Consider the following 25915-nt stretch of genomic DNA (forward strand, 5'->3'; position numbering starts at 1 on the left):
GCTTGGAGGGCCGAAGGGCCTGTTGCTGTGCTGTAATTTTCTTTGTTCTTCGATTGGCACCCCATTCACAAACATTCATTTCCTCCACCACCGACATAGAGTGGCAGTAGTGTGCATCGCCTACAAGATGCACTGTAGGAGCTCACCAAGACCCCTCGGACAGCACCTTCCAAAACCATGACATCTATCATCTAGGAGTCAAGGGCAGCAGATACATGGGAACACCACCACCTGGAGATTCTCCTCCATGCCACACACCATTTTGACTTGGAAATATATCACCGTTCCTTCATTGTCGCTGGGGGAAATTCCTGGAACTCGATGTGATTTGATTTGATTTATTATTGTCACATGTATTGGTATACAGTTAAAAGTATTGTTTCTTGCGCGCTATGCAGACAAAGCATACCGTTCATAGAGAAGGAAAGGAGAGAGTGCAGAATGTAGTGTCACAGTCATAGCTAGGGTGTAGAGAAAGATCAACTTAATGCCAGGTAGGTCCAGTCAAACATCTATGGCAGCAGGGAAAAAGCTGTTCTTGAGTCGATTGGTACGTGACTCCCTCCCTAACAGCACTGTGGGTACACCTACTCCACATGGACAGCAGCAATTCAAGAAGGTACATCCTCACCACCTTTTCATGGGCAATTAGGGATGGGCAACAAATGGTGGTCTCGCCAGCGACATCCACATCCCATGAATGAATTTAAAAGAAATAGTGGGACACATTGCAATCAGACATTCATGGCACTCAAGGGGTAAGCATAGCAGCAGAACACATTAAACACCTTCAGTATATCACTGGAACCACACAATCTAATAAAAATTCTTTCATTGATCTACAGTCTGCAGTCCGTCTTTTATTTCCTTCTTCAGAAAATAAAGCATCGGGCGTCCAAAAGCCAAACAAAGTGACGCCATGTGGCAAAAGGTAAACACTGATTGCAAATAGCAGTTCAACGATTGTAGAAAGTAAATAATAATGCCAACTGCAGAACCCATCCCATGGTAAAATCAATGGTTTCCACATCCCGCCTGTGCATTCGGCACGTTAACAGGTTATTTTCTCTTTCTCAGGGGCAGCAGGGATCATTGGGGCTTGATGCTTGAGACTGGTTTTGGATAATAATAGAAAAGCAATAGGAATAGCAACCTGTCTCAGTGCTGGAGGCTTTCAGCAGCAGCCGATTTTCTTCCCTCGCTTCCAGGTACCAAGATTCCAGCATCTTCAGTTATTTGCTTTTATCCAGGTACTAAGTTCCACTAGAATAATTGAATCATAGAATCCCTACAGCGCAGAAGGAGGCCATTTGGCCCACTGAGCCTGCACCAACAACAATCCCACCCAAGCCCCATCCCCTTAACCCCACGTATTTACCTTGCTAATCCCTCTGACACTAAGGGGGAATTTAACATGGCTATCCACCTAACCCTTTACTAGATGTGGCAATTGTAACTAGGCAACATCAAAACTGATCAACTGGCCCAAATGGGGAAAATAAATACATGAGTCTAGGAATAAAATCAGGAAATGCTGGAAAAACTCAGAGGTCTGGCAGCATCTGCAGATAGAGGAGCAGAGTTAACATTTTGAGTCCAATATGAATGACCATTCTTCGGAGGGGAGGCAGTGGCATAATGGTATTGTCACTGGACTAGTAACCCAGACACCTAGGGTAACGCTCTGGGCACCTGGGTTCGAATCTGACCATGGCAGATGGTTAAATTTAAATTCAATAAAAATCCGGAATTAGAAAATCTAATGAGCACAAAATCATCGTTGATTCTTGTAAAAACCCATCAGGTTTACTAATGTCCTTTAGGGAAGGAAATCTGCCATCCTTACCCGGTCTGGCCTACATGTGACTCCAGAGCCATAGCAATGCTCTCAGAGATGGGCAATAAATGTTGGTTCAGCCAGTGATGCCCACATCCCATGAACGAATAAATAAAGAAAGTTGTAACGGAAGAAGAGTTCTGGGAATGACAGTCCTTAGCAAAGAGCAGGGGGTTAGGTCTAGAAAACTGGAAATGGCTAAAATGATGTGGGCCATCAAGAGAAAGATGAACATAGGTAGGAAGAGACTGGACAAGGGGAGAAACAATGGAGTCAGGATAGGAAGAAATAAGTTCATTGGAGCAGGAACAAGCGAACATGATGGTTCGATCAGGACAGTCCTGTTTGTGGATTTTGGGAAGTAGGGAGAAGTGGGCCGTATGGGGTTGAGGGACGTGAGGTTGGAGGCTGTGGAGGGAAGATTTCCAGAGGAGATGAGGTCATGGCAGCCCTGGAAATGATGGCTTGATGTTCAGTGGTGGGATCATGGTTCGAGGGGGTGTGGAGGTAGGAGGAAGCGTCTGAGAATCAGCCAACTCAGAACACCAGGAAACAACAGCACTGCCCTTGTGAACAAGTTTAATAACAAAATCAGGATTGGACTTGAGAGGATGGAGGGCAGCACGCTCGGAGGGATACAGTTAGAGTGGATGAGGGGAGCAGAGAAATGAAGACAGCCAATGGCACATGAATAGTTCTCAGTGGAAAGATCAAGAGTAAGTAAGGTGGAGGAAAATATTGGAGACAGGAGAAAGGATCTGTTGAGTGGAGGGTGTACTGCAGCAATTCACCAAAGATCCTTAGACAGCACCTTCCAAACCCACGACCACTTCCATCTTGAAGGACAAGGGTAGCAGATACATGGGAACACCACCACCTGCAAGTTCCCCTCCAAGTCACTCACCGTTCTGACTTGGAAATATATCGTCGTTCCTTCGCAGTCGCTGGGTCAAAATCCTGGAATTCCCTCCCGAACTACATTGTGAGTCACCCCACAGCACATGGACTGCAGCAATTCAAGACGGCAGCTCACCATCACCTTCTCAAGGGCAACTAGGGATGGGCAATAAATGCTGGCCTGCCAGCGATGCCCATGTCCCACGAATGAATGAAAAAACACTCCTACCCAAAGAAGTGAGCACAGGGGCAAAGGTGAAGGAAGAATATCTTAACGCTATGCCAGGCTTGAAATTTATTAAGTTGGGGTCTGTGATGATTGTCCCTTTAGCATCTCTACAGGGGTGAAAGGGGATTAAACCAAACCTCTTGTCGAGCACAGATTGTTCAGTGTCAGAGAGGGGAAGGAAGGTCAGAGGTCAGAGTAAATACAGGGCTAGAGGTGGGTTTAGATGAAGACTAGAGGAAAGGGAAGGGGAGAAACAATCTGTGAGGCTATGGTACAATATGTTATTGGAGCTTCTGTTCCTTAACACCTGAAAGGAAGAGAAAAAGTTTATGTTTTAGGCATTGCAGGACGCGAAGAATGCAGTGAAACTGGGGACCAGGCCAGCTATGAGATAGGGTTAGTCGGTGCTGCTGGAGTGAGAAGTTGAGTGTCTACATGTGGTGGCACATGGCACATGAGTCTGGATCTCAGGATCAATTGAGAACAGCAATCCGAGGAATGTTATCTGTCACGGAGATAACTGTGAACCGAGGTGGATTTGAAACATGAAGGGAAGAACTTCAGCTGAAATCCACATGGGGTAAGTCGGAGCCAGAAATAGTCAGTGAAGAAAGTGACGTGGCTGTGGAAGCGAGTTTTCGGAAACGTCTTATCGGGAGGGAAATGGAACACAATGACGGCAAATGAGGAAGTCCCAGTGGAGAGGAAAGCAGAACTTGTTCAAGTTAGGCATCTAGGAAGAGGAGGGGTGATGAATTAAACGCCAGAATCAAAGCAAAATATTGTGAATCTGACACAAAAACTGAAAGTGCTGGAAAAACTCAACAGGTCTGGCAGCATCTGTGGAGAGAGAAACAGAATTAATGCTCCGAGCTCGCAGGAGTCTCCTTCGGAACTTGGAAGTGAGTTAGATCCCTGCAAGTATCAGACTTCAGTTGAACTCTGCCTGCCTGGTGCTCAGTCAGAAAGGTCTTAAGAAAATAAACACTACAATCTGAAAATAAATCATGGAAATGACCTGCCAAGGTGAGCGAAGAATCTACGAAAATGAAAAAAAATGCATCTAAAAAGTGATTTTTGCACTGAAAATTGACAATGCAAAACTTAAAGAAATAATGAACAAATTGGTGGTTTTCCATCTTCAAGAACATTTTGCAACAGAGCTGAGTGGTACCGGAGACCCTTTACTCATACTCAGCTGTCCATTACTGACTGATGGGAGGGTAAGTGCAGACTCGCAGCTCCTAACGATACATCTATTAACTTAAATGGACAGAAATAAGAGGACTTGGGCAGTCATTTCCTGACTAGCTTTCTGTCTGAGCTCCACTCCTGTCAGAATCAGTCCTTATGTCTACCTGCCGGATTTTCTTTTAAACAAGGACCCCATCACCTTAAACGAATGATGGTTCACTCTGTTCACCATTTCCCTCATGAACTTAACTTTTCTCTGCGCTTCCTACTTTTTAATGTTCTCCCTAAGATATACTCCAAAGTTGTGCTGGGAAACTGCCCCATCCATATCCAAATCCCGCCAGACGTTCCCAAGTAACAGCTGCATGGCAATTGCTCAAGAAGTTCCATCTTCCATTGGGGCAATTATCCTGCACTGAGGGCCATATGATCATGGAATTTCAATGGCAAATTTTGGTTGGTTCCGACTGTCTCACAATAATCATGACCCAAAGAATGTTTGAAGGATTAAAACCACTCCCAGCTTATGGGGAACTATTGTACTGACCTTCCCCAACCCCCCCATAGGACATCCAACTAACTTCCAATCCCCCTCACTACAGAATCCCCCAAACCCCCATGGGATACCCACCCTGTACACCACAGGAAGCCCACACAGCACCCTAATCCCCAACCCTCACAGCTCCCCTCATGGGACCACCTGACTACGCCCAACACCACTAACCCCACTGACAACCTAATACTGACTCCCCATGGCGTGGCACTAAACCCTCCCTGACCCACATAAGACGTCCAACTGCACTCCCCCTGCTGCACCCCATCACCCCACCCCTTGTCATCAACTGCATCCAGCCTGTGACTCACCCACCCCCCAACCCGCAGCCAAGGAGTGGAATCCCCCTGCCGCACACCCCCCTCCTCAACTGCACCCCGCCTGTGACTGCACCCCTAACCCCACGGTCAAGGACTACAACCGCTAGGCTGCAATCCCACCCCTCAACTGCACCCTCCCCCTCCTCGACAGCATCCCTCCTGTGACTGCAACACCCCTGCCAAAAACTGCACCTCCTGACTGCACAACCTCTGACTGCATCCCGAGTGTACTACCCCCCCCCCCGACTGCACCCCTTGACCGTACTACCCCCGACTGCACCTCCTGACTGTAGTAACCCAAACCGTATCCCCTGACTGTACCATCCTCGATTGTACCCACTGACTGTATTACACCCGACTGCACCCTCTGACTATAGTACCCCAAAATGTACCCCCTGTCTGTACCATCCCCGACTGCACCCACTGACTGTACTACCCCAAACTATAGCCCCTGACTGTACTATCCCCGACTGTACCCACTGACTGCATTACCCCCGACTGCACCCTCTGACTGCGCTACCCAAACTGCACCCCCTGACTGTACCATCCCCGACAGCACCCACTGAGTGTACTACCCCTGACTGTACTACCCTAAACTGCACCCACTGCCTGTACTGTCCCAAATTGCACCCTGACTGTACTATCCCAAACTGCACCCGCTGCCTGCACTACCCCTGACTGTACCCTGACTGTACTATCCCTGACTGTAGTAACCCAAACTGCACCCTCTGACTCTACTACCCTCCAATTGCACACCTGCACTGCCCTTCCTCCGACTGTACCCTCTCCGATTGCATCCAGCTGACTGCAAAGGAGGAAATACTTGGTCATCATTAACATCAAGTCCTCCATTATTATCCCCAGGTGCTGACTATATAGTGACACATTGCATTAAGTAACCAGGACTTTGCAGAGCTTAGGGGGAAAGTTGCTCTTTCAGTGCAGCATCAATGTTGCTTCTAAACTGAATAATTTGAAACTGGCACAGGGATCTGCAGGTCTCCCAAGTGCCTGAAGGCGCAGAAAGTAGGAACATATGTTTCAAGTGCTGACTACTGAAGGAGATTTTATGCTTCTACACTGCATGGTTTGGCAACACATATTAAAAGCCACATTGTACTTTGATATCTCATTCAATTGAATCCAGCCTGTCCAAGGACACTAATCTTGAGAATTATATGAAGATTAAATCAATAAGATCATTCTGCATTAGGCCTGCGCCACAGCTGAATTGGACCCAAGGAGAGGAGATACCTTTCAATTTGTGTGATCTGTCAGTGGAGTTGGTGCAGTGCCACAATAGTATGCCATTAGACTGATATCTCAGTGCCAGAAGGAGAGAGGAAAAGGCATTACATTGAACGTCAGATTGGGGTTGGTTTGACAGACTGCAGGGAAACAGAAATGCAATCTATATAACCACTTACCTATCAGATGTGAAAAGAATCTGGCCTGGGTATGTGATGAAGAATTAAGTTGCAGTGTGGTATCATCTTTTAACTCCCATTTGCTCCCATATTCTAAGCACAATATGATTTAGCTAATTCTAAATCCGTTCAGGAATCATAGAAACCAATCTGTCTTTTGAAACACAATTATAAATATCTGAAAGAATTACACTAATTCTCACTTGTTGTCCTATATTTACAAGTTCGGGAGTGTTATAAAGATTATGGCCGGGATTCTCCCAAGAACAAACTAAGTGCCCTACAGGTGGAAGATTTTTGGGCGTACTTAGTTTCACGAATCTCCGTCATTCTGTACATCACAAAGTGCCTCAGAGAGATTCACAACAGAAAGTTGGGGACGGGGAGGGGGCAGGGCCTCAGTGCATAGCGCTGAGCAGGCCACTGTGCATGTGCTGATCTGTCAGCGTGGAAATCGGTGCATGTGCACAGGCCCCTCCCCCTCCATTGCCGGCCTCCCGACCTCTGGCCTTCTGATATTGTCCCATCGCTGGCCTACCTGACCCCTGACCCATCCGAACGCCAGCCTACCCGGCATCCCCCCCCCAACCCCCTTCCCCAAGATTGCTCCTTTTGCCAGCCCCCCATGGCCAGCCCTGACACCCCCACCACCATGGCCAGCCCAAACTCCCCCTCCCCCAAACGTGCAGCCCCGAACTCCCCACCTCTCCCCCCACACATGTCCATGTGCAGCCCTGATCACCTTCTCCCTCCCGATCTACCGATCCCATTTCAGAGTGCACAGCGGGTCCCCCCACCACCACTGATTGCCCCACCAGTAAGCCCCACTCCTTGTAGGCCCCACCCTATGGCACTGACCCATGCCCAGTGGCCAGTGCAAGGGTGCCAGGCTGGCACTTTTCAAGGGGCACTCCCACTGCCCCCGACCTCCCTGGGAGGCCTCAATGGCCTAAGTCCCCACCAGCGGGGTGAGCACTCCAGGTCCCTGTTGGTGGGGAGCAGTTATAAACCCCACTGGTAGGAAGCTCTCTCGATGCAGGGGAGACACTAGCGGGCCCGGAGCCCACCATCTCGGGCCCCAGCACAGGTCTGATTACATGGAAAAGAAATGGCCTGGGAGTGTCGCGATCAGCAGACGCTGGTCGCAAGTCTCACTAAAAGCCCCCTGCTTATCGTCTCCTGGCTCACTGTGCTACTCGAGCAACGCAGTGGGCTGGGCGAGTCCTGAACTATTTCTCAAAGCTATGCTGTAATGACACTAGTTCCTCTTTGGGAGGGGTGTGGGGGGGGGGTGATTTTCAACTGGCATTTGCCGTGGGCAAAAATGGGGGAGGAGGGGTGCCCTAATGCTTGTGGATGGTTTTACCCCAATGCTTGTGTGCGGGGGTTGGTTGCCTTGATGCTTGGGAAGGGAGTTTGCCCCCATGTCCCTGTGAGTGGAGTGGATGTTTGCCCTGATCCCAATACCTGTGTGGCCCTGATCCCTATACCTATGTGGGTGGGGGGAAGTTGTCCTGATGTTTGTGTAGGAGGGAAAGTTTGTTGCATCGTTTGTGAGGGATTTTCCCGTTTCTGTGGGCAGGGGGAGGGACTGTGAGGTGAGTTTCATTCAACTACTTATCAGGACGCCCTTTAAAGAAGGCACCCCGAGGTGCTGGCCCTACAAGACTGCTCCTGGGAACGCCCGTAGTGATTGCCCTATCGTGTGATGACTTTCCTCATTCTGATTGTGAATCGAAGTTCATAGAATCAATCCCAATCTCCCCACTTCCCTGGGTAGCAAGCAGTAAGTCTTTCAGAAATGGTTCAGCACCAATCCGGATAGTGCAAAAACCTAGCTCAAAAAGTGTAGCGGCTCAATGCAAAAATGAAGAAAAGCTCGCAGTAAAACAAAACAGTTTCGCAGTAACGTAACTAAACATTATGCACAGCTGAATGAAGAAAATGTGTGCAGCATCTTTGTCACCTGCAGCTCAGAAACTCCTCAATGGGCTGAAATTCTGTGTGAATTCCACGAGAGTTACAGTGGCTCAGCACTGAAAAATCCAACAGGGAAACAATAAAAGCTGTTCTTTCCGCACTTAGAATTGATCCTTTTGGCATCGGTTAGCTAAATCTGGACAAGGTCTGTGACTTGTTTCAGGAGACTCACCGCAGCCCTCGATTGTGCAAATTCTGCTGAGGACATAAGATTGGCGTGCAATGGGGCGACACGGTGGCACAGTGGTTAGCACTTCTGCCTCACAGCGCCAGAGACCCGGGTTCAATTCCCGGCTTGGGTCACTGTCTGTGTGGAGTTTGCACATTCTTCCCGTGTCTGCGTGGGTTTCCTCTGGGTGCTCCGGTTTCCTCCCACAGTCCAAAGATGTGCGGGTTAGGTGGATTGGCCATGCTAAATTGCCCCTTAGTGTCAGGGGGACTAGCGAGGATAAATACATGGGGCTATGGGAATAGGGCCTGGGTGGGATTGCGGTCGATGCAGACTCGATGGGCCGAATGGCCTCCTTCTGCACTGTAGGATTCTATGATTCTATGACTTCCAACAAAGATTCCAGGCGACAGTCCAGGAAACTCCCACAGAAATATCAACTTTGCCTGGGGAAGGAGGGACAATGTGTGCGAATGGAACATTTGCCAATGCCCCCCTCCTCCCCCCCCCACAGCCACTGGCCCAAACCCCACTCAGCTGGGAATTAAAGATTCATTCCAATGCCAAGTTAGCCTGCTTCCTTCCCAAATCCTTGTCCTCTTTGGCCCCGGGAGCTCTGGAATGTAAATTCATATTGTTCAAATCTAGGTTGAGCAACAGATAAGAGAAACAGGAGTTGCTGGGTGATGCGGAGGCTGCAACTACTGCTATTCCCCAGTGCAAACATCTGACACAGCATTGTGTAGGATGTAGGCAGAAAAATGGAATGGCTTTCGAGTTTCCCTTCACCTTCTCTCAGAGCAAGGGTGGAGGTTACTGTTTTTTCCCCATTGGTGCTTCTTTTTCAGGAGAAGCTTTCACCCCGCAGAAAATACAGTGACCGTCTCTGAAAAACATCCTGTGATTAGGGCTCCTCTGATTGCCACAAGCTTTGAAAGCTGCTGATTTTGAATCCGTACTTTTTGCCAAATGTTATTTATAGGCATGGGATGCTAGTCCAAGATCCAATACTCTGGTGCAAAATCAAAAGTAGAATGAACTGTTTGCTTACTCGTTCCAGCTATGATTCAAAGCTGGAAATCCAGACAGATGTGCTGCTCTGTGGAAGACAGCCTGATACCCTATGAGGGTCAAATAAGTGGAGAAAGAAGCAAAAGGGGCAATCTTACCAACACCTGGTTAAGGGTGTGCTTGAAGTAGTCATCTTGAATAAAAGTTTTAAGTTTATTTATTAGTGCCACAAGTAGGCTTACACTATCGCTGCAATGACGTTACTGTGAAAATCCCCTGGTCGCCACACTTCGGCGCCTGTTCGGGTACACTGAGGGAGAATTTAGCATGGCCAATGCACCTTTCGGACTGTGGGAGGAGACCGGAGCACCTGGAGAAAACCCACGCAGACATGGGGAGAATGTGCAGACTCCACACAGATAATGACTCTAGCCTGGAATCGAACCCTGGTGCTGTGAGGCAGCAGTGTTAACCACTGTGCCACAAATAACCCAATGCCACTTTCACGCGACCACAGATTGATTTTCGTTAAGTGTTTTCTTAATATCTTTCAACCCTTTGCAATTACATACAAACTGTTTTGTCATGTGGTATTTAATGTGTGGGCAAATCCACCATTCTTCCACTCCCAGTGCTTGAGGTGAGCGCAGGTTGGAGGAACCATCTTTGTGGTCTTAAGGCCTCTTATATAGACCTCCCTGCTGGGTGCGCTGAATCGACAAAAGTGCCCTGTAATTTGTTACCTATGTTTTTTTAAAAGTCAATTATCTGAAAAGGGAAAAATAAATTTAAGTTCTTCCACCATCACACAGGAAAAAGGCCGAGGCCTGGACCTCACTACCATTAGAGGCTTTGGCCGCAATCTTACCTTTGAGCTCCGCTGGCCAGTGGGTGGGGCGAGCTGGTAAGATTGCAAGAGAATCAAAAAATTAGGTTCGCGCCCGGTTTCTCGCCCCTTGCGGTCTTACAGACACCAGATACCTGCAACAGCGATCAGGGGGTCGGGGGGAAGGGGGTGCACCGCTGCCACTCTGCAACAGTGATCGGGGGGAGTGGGGGTGGGGGGGGGGGGGGCGGTCGCTGCCACTCTGCAACCAGTGATCGGTCGGTCTGTGCACGGGATGGAGGCGGTTTTGTCCATGGATCCCCACAGGAGCTGGCGGGGATAGGCTGTGGAGGCCAACTATAGCTGGGGGCTGCGGTCACATGCGCAATGGTGCCCTCTGCTGCTATCTGCTGGATTTCTGGTGAGCTAGGCCCCGTCCCTTCTCCCTGCTGGCGAGAAACAAGTTTGGAATCATAATCTGACAGAATCAGGTAAGATTCAATTTTTATTTCTTCCATAAGAACAGTGTGATTCTCTCCCATTTTCACGCTTGTTTGGCACTTTGAAATTTTTTGGTAAGATTTGTTTTTTTTCTCTACTTATACAACCAGGTGCCAAAATTCAAAGTGTAGCACAGTGCTAGAAGTTGTATGTTCTTCACACATGCATGATGATGCAGGCACTTGAGAATATTTTCTAAACTTGATCTATGAGGAGTGGGGATTTTTCTTGATGTCAGTAGAACTAAATATTTGCATTGAACTCCATCCTGGGAAAGGAAAGGTTGCATTATTTGGACCTCCATAAAATTCTGGACTTCAAGATGAGCCCTCTTTGGAAGGTGATGGTCCCACCATTTACTGTGCAGTCCACATAGGGATTCTAAGTCTGGGTTCTATGTTAAAGTCTCAAGTAACATGGAATCACAGAATGGTTACAAAGGAGCCCATTTGGCTGGTCATATCCTTGCTGGCCCATTGAAGGAGCAGTTCACCTAGTTGCCACTCCCTTGCCTCTTCTCCCGGACCCTGCACTTTTTATTTCCTTTCAGATAATGAACCAGTTCTCTCCTGAAAGCCTCAATTGACTCTATCACCAAGACCATCACAGGCAGTGCATTCCAGATCCTAGCCACTCACACTGGGAGAAAGCTTTTCCTCATGTTGCTATTGCTTCATTTGCTAATGAACGTAAATTAGAGCCCTCTGGCTCTCGATCCTTCCACCAATGAGAACAGTTTTTCTGTCCAGACCCCTCATGATTTTGAGTGTTTCTATCATTGAAGACAAGAGTCCCAGACAGGGGACAGGAAGAGATCCCAACTAAATTAAAAGCAGGAAAAATGGCATGGTTAGCAGACTTAGGATGAAGAAGGCTCAGAGGAAGACCCTGATAATTGAAGAGTGTTGGGGAGAAACCCTATAAAGCCAAGAAGAGTGCAGAAGCTGGTGACTCCATGCTGTGGGCCATTGGGGATGAAGGTACCCCTCTAGACCAATAGTTTTCTGCTTGGTGCAGCCAAAGAGTTGAAGCTGTGCTTGTGTGATGGTGCTTGAGTGCATAATCGGTAATTGAGGAGGACAGAATCCCAGGAGGTGAGATTGAAAGCCTATATATTGGGCCATTATTGATAATGTATGAGTTGGAGTGACTCAAGAGAATTCCAATGTTGGGTTTTCAAAGGTGAAGACTAGAATCTCTCATGAGAGAGACTGAGGTGGGTTGATTCACAAAGTTCATTAACATCTGTGAGGGTTGTTGACAAATCCATGGAATCTGTCCTGGTTACATTTGCCATTTAGTGTGCAGTGTGATGTGTTCAACCACAGCTTGTCTGTTGATTTACATGTTTTTCATGCTCACCCTGAATGTTAGAGTATAAGATAGATATTGTAAATTGCTTTGCCTTTCTGATTTTGTATCGTAAAATTTATTTTTGTTTGTTGAAAACCTAAGTAATCTTGTGGTTTTCTTCACTAGGCAAGTGTCTGGAATTTCAAACTTTATGTACTTTAAACTGAACTTTACTGGCCCCCAATTGGATTTTATCAACAACTTAGGGTCTGGTTTAGGATCGTAAAACATCCAATGTTTGAAGTTGTGCCCTACACATCAAGGTCTAGGTCATTAATATATAACAGGAACAGTAGGGTTCTAACACTGACCCTCAGGATACTCCACTATAAACCTTCCTTCAGTCACAAAAACAATAATTATCCACAACCTTTGTTTCCTGTAACTCAATAAATTTTGTATCAATGTTGCTCCTGTTCCTTTCAGTCCATGAACTCTGGCTTTGCTTATGGGTTTGTTGTGTGGCACTTTATCAAATGCCTTTTGGAAGTCTATGTAGATCACATCAATGGCATTGGCCTCATCAACCCTTCTGTTACCTCTTCAAAAAGCTCCAGCAAATTAGTTAAACATGGTTTTCCCTTAACGAATCTTTAATTAGCACACATTTGACCAAGTGACAATTAATTTTGTCAATTCTAAAAGCTTCTTAACTTTGCACCATTTTTTGAACAGGGGTGTAACATTTGCAATTCCCTACTCCTCTGACACCAGCCTGAGTCTAAGGGAGATTGGAAAATTATGGCCAGTGCCTCTGAAATTTCCATTCTCACTTCCTTCTCTATCCTTGGATGCATCTTATTTTGTGCCTTTTCACCCTTAAGTACAGACAACTGCCGGAATTCTCTGACCTCGCTTGTGGCTGGGATTTTCCAGTCTCACTGTAAATGGAGATTTGGCTAAGTGTCAAATTCTCTGTTCTCGCTGGCAGTGGTGGCAGGGCATACAACATTGGAGAACTCCAGCCAACATTTCCAAGATACCCTCTTTATCAAGGTAAATCCTTCAAATGTTTGAACTATCTTTTCTTCACCATGATCTGCAAAGCAACATCTTCCTTGGTAATGATGGAGGCTAAATTTCCATTTAGTACCTCATCCATGCCACATCCATCCTTGAATATATCCCCCCTTTAGCCCCTAGTTAGCCCAAATCCTCCCCTTATCACTCTCTTCCTAATTGTATGCCGATTGCAGATTTTTGGATACCTTTTGATAGCCACTACCAATTTCTTTGCATACATGATGAGGCATGACCAAGAGCCCAGATACCTAATAGACTAAAAGAACACCTACTCCCCAGAGGAAACACTGTTGGATTGACATATCAGGGTCTTTGATCTCTGTGGTCAAATTCACCATGTTTGTCAACATAACTAAGTGTTCTCAAGTGTTTGTGGATTTTGAAACTTCGAAGTATCTAGATGATCAACACTTTTATTAGCTTATCCAGACTTTTCTTTGAAGCATTGAGGAGAGTTATCAAGGATTACACTTTTTTCAAGCTTTTTTTGATAATTCCACTTCACACTGCAGTGTTCATTTGTTCTAGAAAGTGTACGATGGATCAATGGGCATAGAAGTGCCAGAGTCTGGTACGGGGAGCATGAGGTGGCTGAGGGGATGAGAGGGAGGGGGAGCGATAAGGTAGCAAGGATGGGGCATGGGGAGTGTTTGAAGGGTGAGGGCTGGAGAACATCTGTGTTTTTTTTCTCTCTGGGACAAAATCCCACAGCAACGAGAAAGGTCTTTTAAGTTTTTTAAAGTTTATGTATTATTGTCACAAGTAGGCTTACATTAACACTGCAATGAAGTTACTGTGAAAATCCTCTAGTTGCCACACTCCGGCACCTGTTCGGGTGCACTGAAGGAGAATTTTGGCATGGCCAATGCAACTGACCTGCACATCTTTCGGACTGTGGGAGGAAACCGGAGCACCCGGAGGAAACCCACGCAGACACAGGGAGAAGGTGCAGAATCCACACAGACAGTGACTCAAGCCAGGAATTGAACCCGGGACCCTGGTGCTGTGAGGCAGCAGTGCTAACCACTGTGCCATTGTGCTGCCCTTAAGCAGCCCACCTCTACAACTGAGAGTCCCTATGGCTGCCTCCACATTGCAGCCCAAGTCGGTGGGCCCAACTCCAGCTCATACCCGGCCTCCAGCAATGAAGATCCCACCTTTACGAGCACTTTCTTCTGAGGCGGGTGGGCTGAGTTGGGAATTTTCCTGACTTCCCCTACCCATCTTGAGGATGAAGATCCAGGCCAGGAAATTAACTGGAGTTTTGATCTTTTCTCAAATTCCATGGAGTTTTATATTTTAATATCCCACACGGATCCAAACCCACCCAAGGGGTGGTGGATGTGTGGAATTCACGACCACAGAAAGTAGTTGAGGTAAAAGATTGCCTGATTTCAAGAAGAAATTAGATATAGCTCTTGGGGTTAAAGGGATCAAGGCATGTGGGAGGAAGGGAGGGATCAGGAAATTGAATTTGATGATTAATCATGATCAAAATGAATGGCGGAGCAGGCTCGAAGGGCCGAATGGCCTACTCCTGCTTCTAGTTTCTATGTTTCTATTTAGTTTTTGGGGAGGGGGAAGTGGATGTAAACATTCCTTCCATTGTGTCCGTTACACAAAAGGGAACAGTTATTATAAAATTTGTGCTTTTTAACAACAAGAACAGCATGGTCATAAATCAAAAAAATGTCAAAATCTAATGGTATGCAAACAGATTTTATGATGTTTCTGGGGACCTAGTTTGCAATCCTCTGGCCTATAGTCATGTTTTCATCAGCTGAGTACAGGGCTGGATTATATGGAAACAGGAGAATAGCCCGAATAACGCATTTTGTTGAAAGGTTTTAGAGGTAATGTTGAATCAATCCGATTTCATCTAATTGCGTTGTAGCCACATACTGAAATCAGTGTGGAGACAAACTGCAGTTGTTTTAAATGTTAGGGGACGTTTCAGATTTCTCCTGTGTTCCCTTCACAACTAATTATGCCAGACCTCATATAAATTATATTAGCAGAAAGGATTGAGTTATTCTGTAACCTTGAGGGTCTTGCTTCGAGCGTTGCTTGCAGCCCGCAGACATCAGCTATCTATAGTTTGAAGATGGTTGTTTCGAATTGCTGCTGGCGTCACGTATCTGAGTGTTTTATACCTAATACCATGCAGTCAGCAACATGGAGCTCCCAATTCACAGTGTCTTCAGCTACTCATTAATGCCCCATCCTGTATCTGAATTTTCATAATTTGCACTGATGTGCTTAATGTGGCAGTGCTTTAACCCTCTAGCTTTCGGAATGCACAAATGTTGAAGCAGCAGAAGACCCATTAACTTCAATATCTGGCTGCAGTGGGGATATCAGTACCGATAGGGGTGGCACGGTGGTTAACACTGCTGCCTCACAGCGCCAGGGACCCGGGTTCAATTCCGGCCTTGGGTCTAGTCTGTGTGGAGTTTGCACGTTCTCCCTGTGTCTGCGTGGGTTTCCTCCGGGTGCTCCGGTTTCCCCCCCCACCACAGTCCAAAGATGTGCAGGTTAGGATGATTGGCCATGCTAAATTGACGGGGGATTAGCAGGGTAAATAAATGGGGTTATGGGAATAGGGACTGGGTGGGATGGGGTCAATGCGGACTTGATGGGTTGAATGGCCTCCTTCTGTACTGTCGGGATTCTATGATATCGCTACCCACAATTTAACTTCTCTTTATTTTGGAAAAGCTCATGCGATGCCGATTTTAATGAGGTGAGGTGCCCACCACGGGGCCTTGCTGGGTGACTGTGCAGATCAGGGAATTTGTTGCAGTTCCTCACAGGATGTACTTTATTTTCTAAGTGGCGTGTGGATAGTTTTTTTTATCTTCACTGTCTGGGCAGGGGCCTCATGGACCGATGGATGTAGAATTTGACCAAATTGCCTTCCACTGGGTTGGTTCTACAGAGTGGTAAATCTCCGGGTCAATGTTCAATCAGCGGAGACGAAAACATCTCCCATTGATTTGTGAAGTGACTTTTCTGGGCTCGTTGGCTAAGTGTTTCATGTGGAATTGAGCTAATTAGGCCAAGCAGATCTGGACTGATTCTTGGTCTGTGCTGAGCTGCATGTTTTTAACCAAGGCAGATACTGTGGAGTACGACAGGTGTCTTTGGCATGGCTAGGTAAGGGGGACACATGTGCCGGGGATCTCTCTTCCGTTTGTTGTCCTGTAAGGGTTCGTTCATGTGAATAAAGGGGGGAGGGGGAGGACGGGGTCAAGCTTACCTGTGGTGCCTAAACCATGGCCACTCAGCACCTGAGGAAGGAGCTGCTTGTGATTCCAAATAAACCTGTTGGAATTTAACCTGGTGGTGTGAGACTTCTTACTGTACTCAGCACATTGTTGCTGGCTTTATAGGCTTGTGGTACTGGAGAGATCCCAGTCCTCATTGGAATCTCACCCAATCCCTAGTCAGCACATGTAACGCAGTAAGGGAAGACACTTGAAAGAAAGAATGAGCTTGCCTTTTAAGTCCCAAAGTGCTTCCCGGCCAATTACTTAGTCTTGAGGTGCGGTACCTATAGTTATGTAGGCAGCAAAGGAGATACATCAGCAGTTCTAACACTTCAGCAGGATTGGTTGAGGATGTAATATTCATCAGGACATTGGAAGAGCTCTCCCATTTTTCTTGCATAATGCCATGAAATCTTTTATGTCTATGCTTCCAGCTGCCCGGAAAAGCAGTCAGCATTATCAAGAACCCCACGCACCCCGGACATACTCTCTTCCACTTTCTTCCGTCAGGAAAAAGATACAAAAGTCTGAGAACAGGTACCAACCGACTCAAGGACAGCTTCTGCCCTGCTGCCATCAGACTTTTGAATAGACCTACCTTAGATTAAGTTGATCTTTCTCAACACCCTACCTGTAGCTGCAACACAATATTCTGCACCCTCGCCTTTCCTCTCCCCTATGTATTCTATGAACAGTATGTTTTATCTGTGTAGCGTGCAAGAAACAATATTGCGCAAGAAACAATACTTTTCGCTGTATCCAACACATGTGACAATAATAAATCAAATCAAATCAAATCAGAGCAGGAAGATAGAGCTCTGTCCAATATTGCATTCAAATATAGCATCTCCAAAAATACAGCACTCACTTAGAGTCAGTCCACCTTATGTACTCAAGTCCTAGAATTGGGCTGAAACCCTATACATTATAGAACCGTAGAAAAGTTACAGCACAGAAGGAGACCATTCAGCCCACCTTGTCCATGCCAGCCCAAGGACACCCAGGATGCCCTTTCTAATCCCACTTTCCTGTACGCAGCCCATAGCCCTGTAGCTTACAGCACTCAAGGTGACGAGTGCGGTTGACGGAGGGAAACCGGTGGATGCGGTGTTTTTGGATTTCCAAAAGGCGTTTGATAAGGTGCCTCACAAAAGGTTGCTGAAGAAGATTGGGTCACACGGAGTTGGGGGTAGGGTGTTAGCATGGATTGGGGATTGGCTATCCGACAGGAAGCAGAGAGTCAGAATAAATGGGTGCTTTTCTGGTTGGCGGATGGTAACTAGTGGCGTGCCGCAGGGATCGGTACTGGGGCCTCTACTATTTACCATTTATATAGACGATCTGGAGGAGGGGACTGAGTGTAGGGTAACAAAGTTTGCAGACGACACAAAGATAAGTGGAAAAGTGAATCGTGTGGAGGGCGTAGAAGGTCTGCAGAGAGATTTGGACAGGCTGAGCGAGTGGGCGAGGATCTGGCAGATGGAGTATAACGTTAACAAATGCGAGGTTATTCACTTTGGAAGAAATAATAGCAAATTGGATTATTATCTAAATGGAAAAAAATTACAACATGCTACTGTGCAAAGGGACCCAGTCTGCAGGTGCAACAGGTGATCAAGAAGGCAAATGGGATGTTGGCCTATATCGCAAGGGGGATAGAATATAAAAGCAGAGATGTCTTGCTGCATCTGTACAGGGCATTGGTGAGGCCGCAGCTGGAATACTGTGTGCAGTATTGGTCCCCTTACTTGCGGAAGGATATATTGGCCTTGGAGGGAGTGCAGAGAAGGTTCACCAGATTGATACCAGAGATGAGGGGTCTTGATTATGAGGAGAGACTGAGCAGATTGGGTTTGTATTCGTTGGAATTTAGAAGGCTGAGGGGGGGTCTTATAGAGACCTATAAGATAATGAAGGGGCTGGATAGGGTAGAGATGGAGAGATTCTTTCCACTTAGAAAGGAAACTAGAACTAGAGGGCACAGCCTCAAAATAAAGGGGGGTCAGTTTAGGACAGAGTTGAGGAGGAACTTCTTCTCTCAGAGGGTGGTGAATCTCTGGAATTCTCTGCCTACTGAAGGGTGGAGGCTACCTCATTGAATATGTTTAAATCACGGATAGATGGATCCCTGATCGGTAAGGGAATTAGGGGTTATAGGGATCAGGCGGGTAAGTGGAATTGATTTAATTCAGATCAGTTATGATCTTATTAAATGGCCGGGTAGGGTCGAGGGGCTAGATGGCCTACTCCTGCTCCTATTTCTTATGTTCTTATGTTCTTATCCAGGTACATTTTAAAAGAGTTTCAGGTCTCTGCCTCCACCACCAACTCAGGCAGCGAATTCCAGACACCCACCACCCTCTGCAGAGGCAAGAATATCAGCACGGAGGCAAACTAATAAAAAAGTACACAGTGTTTTCACATATAACCATGTTCCCTAATTATATAATTTTAATTCTGAGGCTTCAAACCAACCAGCATCACTGCGAAATGGAACAGCATAGAGCTCGCAACGAAGGAAAAATCAGTTAATCTGCTGGTTCTATTGAAATCCCAACGCAACAGAGCATCGACTCAAATTCTACCCTTTAAATATATTTGCAGCTTAAGAGGTATGAATGATGTGAACCAAGTCACTTGAGAAAATAAGCCTGGAATCGAAATATATATCATATGTGAAAATGTTGAAAGAGATTTAAATGGGCATTTGGAGTAAAATACTTCTGGAAGATTGCAGTACAAGGAACTGCACTAGAAAACTGAAACCCAATAGTGAGCTCCGAGATTATTAGAAGATGGATTCATTTCTACTCATCCGTTACCTGATTAGACAAAGCTGGATTTTTTTTAAATTGCTGGAGTATAAAGAGTTGATTGGGTACATTTGCAGCTTTGCGCACCAGGCAATTTAATAGAAAGCATATTTTCTACTTTGTGTGAAGCAAATTTCTATAGCATGGCGCTCAATTAACAACTATTGATAGAACCAAGGGCAATAAAGGAAACAGGATTGAGATGATGGCTGGGATTTTACCGCACCGCCCGCAACTGGAATCAGAGCAGGCGAGGGGGCGGGCAACGAGAAGGTCCGTTGACCTTGGGCGGGATTTTACAGTTTCGGGACGAGCGAAGCCATAAAATCCCGCCCGATATCTCCATCCTTGCAGAGGCTGAAGACAGAGAAATTGTATAAACTTTGGCCAGCTCATACAGCAAATATGTTCCATGCCGTCCATTCCATCAAAGCCCTGGAAGTGCCATCACCACCATTCACAAGTTGGTGAAGGATAGCAGCATGTCGATGTAGATTTTGTCTTCAAAATAAGAAAAGTACAAAAGTGAGTGTTAATGGACTGGATGTTAGGCAGCCCTTTCTTTTGGCCCAAGAAATGTTGAGCTTCTGAAATAGGTTGCTGGCTGGTGTGGTGGGTGTTTGCTATCTGCTTACCTTCATGTAATGACTTCAATCAGACCACTGAGGTTGGCCTACTGGAGTATGAAGCCCCTGATTAAAGATCAAATTGATGGGCAGATCAGGGAGTCATTGCCTTGTATTTAACCGGGCGTGTCAGTTCCTCTGACACCCCAGAGATAGACTGCTAACTACTAGCACTCTGTGTACTGTGTTAGGGTTTGTAAATAAAGGGATTTTGGTGAAGGGACTTCTGCCTCCATAGCCTTATTACACTTCAAAAGGCAGCTGGTCATCAGCTGGAACAGAGATTGCTTTATGTGGTAGGGTTTATGTAGCAATACTTGAAGAGAATGGCGAACATCAGTAAATACTAAAGTATCTGCTTAACATTTGTTCCAGTATGAAAATAACCAGAAATGTATGGGTGATAGTCTGAATAATTGTCATTTAAATAGTCTGTGATCATAGAATCTCTACAGTACAGAAGGAGGCCATTTGGCCCATCGAGTCTGCACTGACAATCCCACCCAAGCCCTATCCCTGTCACTCCACGTATTTACCCTGCTAGTCCCCCTGACACTAAGGGGCAATTTAGAGCAGCCAATCCATCTAACATGCACATCTTTGCACTGTGGGGGGGGGTAAACCAGAGCACCCGGAGGAAACCCACGCGGACACGGGGCGAAGATGCAAACTCCACATAGGCAGTCATCAAAGGCCAGAATTGAATCTGGGTCCCTGGTGCTATGAGGCAACAATGCTAACCACTGTGCCACCGTGCCGCGATGTCTGAGAAATTCACTAGAACACAATATTTCATATATTAAAAATACTTGCTTGCAACAAGCTGTACTATATCACACGATCGTAAAAGTCTTATCAACTTTCCCCGACAGTTCTTCCTGGTTTTGTAAATTTAGTTACTTATTTCACCAAGGGAATATCACCATAAGCAGCTGTGTTCCACCAGAAGGGGGAGACAAAGAGGTAAATCTACCATCTTGGTTTGCATTTCCTTATACACTGACACAAAGGGCCCTATTTTACCATTGCGTCGCGCCCACGTGGCAAAGTCGGGTGTGAGGCCATTAACGCGATCCGCGCCCGCGTCTGTGCAGATGGCCACATTACCGAAACCCGGGAATGGCTGCGATCCGATTCGCGCCCGAAACAGGCGCAATGGCGATTTAAATGCATTTGCATGCATTTAACTTGAATTCATGAACTGCCCGCCCAACTTTATCAGCATTTCCCCCTTTACCACTGCGTTCACCGATCCAGAATCGCGCTGAAATGAACCTGCTGAATAAAAGTTTGAATTGGGCGCTCCAGCTGCTGAAGATCGAGTTCAGAGCGTCCAACGGCTCTCTGACTCAGATCAGTGAAGGGTGGGTGAGGCGGGTCAGATCATTCTCTGGTTGGGGGTGGGTGGGGAGTGAGGCCGGATCATTGTCTGGTTCGGGGGGAGGAGGAGGAGGCGGGTCAGATGTATCTCTGGTGGGAGGCGGGGAGGGGAGGGCTGATCATTGTCTGGTGGTGGGGGGGTGGGGGGCGGAGAGCGATCATTGTCTGGTTGTGGGGGGAGGGCTGATTGTTGTCTGGTGGGGAGGGAGGAGGAGGTGGGTCAGATGTTCCTCTGGCGGAGGGGGGGAGATGAGTGAGGCCAGATCGTTGTCTGGGGAGGCGGGGGAGAATGAGTGAGGCCAGACCATTCTCTGGGGTGGGGGTGGGGGGGGGGGGGGGGGGAGTGAGGCCGGACCATTCTCTGGGGTGGGGAATGAGGCCAGATCAGTCTCTGAGGGGGGTGGGGGACGGGGGGGGGGGGGGAGGAGGGAGGCGGGTAAGACGTATCACTGGTGGGGGTGGGGGGGGGGGGTAGTGGTGGGGGAGGCCCGATCGCTCACCGGTGGGGAGGGGTCAGATGGATCTCTGGTAATGGGGGGGGGAGGGGGGAGGAGGCAGGGGGTCCACTGCCACTCTGCGGGCAATCGTTGGGGGGGGGGTGGGGGGAAGGGGGCAGGGGTGGCGATCGGTCTGGGTAGCGGGGGAGGGGAGGTGGGTGGGTAAGGGGGACAGTGATGTGTGTGGGTAGTGGGGGGGTGGATAAGGGGGGCAGTGATGTGTGTGGGTAGTAGGGGGTGGATAAGAGGGACAATGATGTGTGTGGGTAGTGGGAGGGGGGATGGATAAGGAGGACAGTGATGTCTGTGGAGGCCATCCCTCCCGGTTTTCGCTCCCGGGCCGCTTTCTCCGCTTTCTGTGGCCCGGGAGCGATCTGACACGGGCGCGCTTCTTCAAATCTTTTTCTAACTGCGCATGCGCAGTTCAGAGCTCCGATCATTTCGGGCATGATAAGCCCCACCCACAGCGTGATTCAGACTCGTGATTTTTTTTCAGGCTGAGTGTGTATGGGGGCACCTGAGAACAGATTTCCAAGTCGGATCTGAATTACGCCCAGGTTCAGCACTTAGAATGAAAATGGTAAAATCAGGCTCAAAGGGTTCTTGGTCTACAAAAGGTCTACATGGATAGCCTTGGGATAACTCATTGAACTCCTGGCTATTCAATATTTTCCTTCGTTCAGGGACATCCACTCAGCGCTTCTGTCACTCACCATTTCTTATTATTTTGGTCCGTGATTCACCCCGCATAACTCAACCTTGAAACAAAATAATTTCTTCCAAGCAACACTCTGATAAGTGCAGAAATCCTGGCATGCACAGGGAATGTTTTGTCAACTCATACAGTGGAGAGTATGTAAGAAGAACAAAACTGGGTGTGTGACCTCCACCATTTTGTAGGGCGAATTCACAAAGGTACAATAGCCACCTGAGCTGTAGTGCTCCAACCTCTTTCAAATGGCACAACAGTATTCTTTTCACATCTGGGATGGGAGAAAAGCACAGTTTGACTAACTCCACTACTCCATAGATCATTCCTTTACTCACCAAAATGGCCAATCGTTCACCTTCGCTACTGTTACCCAGAATAAAAAATGACTTTAACTGGGCTTCTTTCAATAGATAACAAATGTATTCATTTATTATAAGGCCTGTCTTGTCAAATAATGGCAAAACATATGAACATACAGTGTTGAATACGAAAGTATACTAATTACCCTTTCAAGGCACCCAATGGGCAGGACTTTCTGGCTGCGCTCGCACCAAGATCGGAAAATCCTGCTTGATGTCAACAGACCTTTGTATCATCTGTGTCCCGCCCGCTATGATTCCCGTGGCGGGAGGGATGGAAATGTTCTGCCCAAAGTCACACACGCACGCACACACACACAGACCCCTACATACAGATATATGCAACCCTACACACACACACACACACAGACCCCTACATACAGATATATGCACCCCTACACACACACACACACACACCCCTACAGACAGACATATGCACCTCTACACACACACACACCCCTACACACACACACATGCACACACACTCCTACATGCAGACATACGCACCCCTACACACACACACACACCTACATACAGACATATTCACCCCTACACACACACACATACACCCCTACATGCAGACATACGCACCCCTACACACACACACACACACACCCCAACATACAGATTTATGCACCCCTACACACACACACATGCCCACACACCCCTACATGCAGACATATGCACCCCTACACACACGCCTACATACAGACATACGCATCCCTACACACACACACACACACACACCCCCTACATATACACACACATACACCTCTACATACACACACACACACACCCCTACATACACACACACATGCATGCATACCACACGCATATGCACACGCACACACACACTAGGAGCAGCTTATAGTCACTTCGGGCTCTGGACTGTCTCTAGACTAGAAAAAGGTTGCTGCCTTCTCCTCACAACCACTTGGTCCTCCTTCTCTCAAACCAAAACCAAAGGTAACTTTTAAACCCAATTTTCCAGGCATTTTTATTTTCAGAGCCAATAACTACCATGTCATCCCTTTAATACACAATCCACCAGGGTCAAGAGGTTTCCAATCTCTTTAAAACTGCCTACTTACTTTTTCTTGCATTAACTCTTTAAGGGACAATGGCTTTCAAAACCCAAACTCTTCCAGAATGTTCTCGGGCCAGAATCTTACCTCCATTCACGCCGGTGGGATTTTCTGGTTCCCGCTGCAGTAAAAGGAGTTTTGGCTGGCTGCCAAATTCTCCGTCCTCGCTGTAGTGGGAGTGGGGCGTGAACAGGTGGTAAGATTGCACCCTTAGCCCTTAAAGATGAATCATTTTTGGTGATTACATTGTTCATGACATTTTTACGTGTTTTCTCCTCAATTCTTTATGATATATTGAGTCAAGGTGAAAGGGGAGAGGGAGTTCTGGTGGGCAAAGGTATGTGGTTGAAGAAGTGATGACCAATGGTGAAGGAAAGGCAGCACTTCTGAAGAGTTTAAGTTTATTTATTACTTTAACAAATAGGCTTACATTAACACAGCAATGAAGTTACCTTGAAAATCCCCTAGTCGCCACACTCCAGCGCCTATTTGGGTCCACTGAGGGAGAATTTAGCACGGCCAATGCACCTAACCAGCATGTCTTTCGGACTGTGGGAGGAAACCGGAGCATGTGGAGAAAATCCATGCACAGTGAGAATGTGCAGACTTCCCACGGGCAGTGACCCAAGTCGGGAATCGAACCCAAGTCCCTGGCGAGCTCAGAGGTGAGGAAACCTGTGGCAAGTAAGACCAGGGGACAATTTAGCATGGCCAATCCACCTAACCTGCACATCTTTGAACTGTGTGAGGAAACCAAAGCACCTGGAGGAAACCCATGCAGACAGAGGGAGAATGTACAAGTTCCACACAGACAGTCACCCAAGGCCGCAATTGGGCCCACGTCCCTGGATTGTGAGGCAGCAGTGCTAGCCACTGTGTCACTGTGCCATCCCAGAAGAATAATCTAACATGACAGGAGCAAAGGGATGTGCAAGAACATAGACTGAAAAACACTCAGTGAAGAAAGGTGGGGCAATATGGAGGGATTGGAAAATGAGGTTGAGGACATTAAATCCTGGGAGATGATAATTGATGTCGCTTTACAAGGATATAGATAATTAAAAGGAGAGACTCTTTTCAGGAGAAGGCACAAGCCACACTGCTCTGAATAAATTGCAGTTGAAAAGTGGATGTTATCGAAGAACACACCTGAGAAGTCAAACTGAAAGGTGATAGAAGAAAGAAATATATAGCACAATTCATGACCTTGGGACATCCCAAAGCATTTCACAGCCAATTAAGTATTTCAAAGTGCACTCACTGTAGTGCTGGAGAAAATGACACTGGCCAATGTTCACACAGCAAGAAACTGCAAAACAGCAACAAGATAACTTGTGAGATAATCTGAAGTTGGCTGAAGGATAAATGGTGGTCAGAATACCAAGAGAACTCCCCTGCTCTTTTTCAAATAGTATCATTGGATCTGAAATATTTTAAAACCGTCCATAAGAGCATAAGATATGTAGGAGCAGAATTAGGCCATTTGGCCCATTGAGTCTGCTCGGCCATTCAAACATAGCTAATAAGTTTCTTAACCCCATTCTCCCGCCTTTTCCCCGTAACCTTTGATCCCCTTACCAATCAAGAACCTATCCATCTCTGTCTTAAATACACTCAATGACCTGGCCTCCACAGTCTTCTGTGGCAATAAATTCCATAGATTCACCACCTTCTGGCTGAAGAAATCCCTCCTCATCTCGGTTCTAAAGGGTGACCCCTTTACTCTTAGGTTGTATCCTCGGATCCTTGTCTCTCCTACTAATGTAAACATCTTCCCCACGTTCACTCTATCCAGGCCTTTCAATATTCTGTAAGTCTCAATGAGATCCCCCCTCACCCTTCTAAACTCCATCG

Source organism: Mustelus asterias, chromosome 18 (genome assembly GCF_964213995.1).
Source record: "Mustelus asterias chromosome 18, sMusAst1.hap1.1, whole genome shotgun sequence".
NCBI classification, from domain to species: Eukaryota; Metazoa; Chordata; class Chondrichthyes; order Carcharhiniformes; family Triakidae; genus Mustelus; species Mustelus asterias.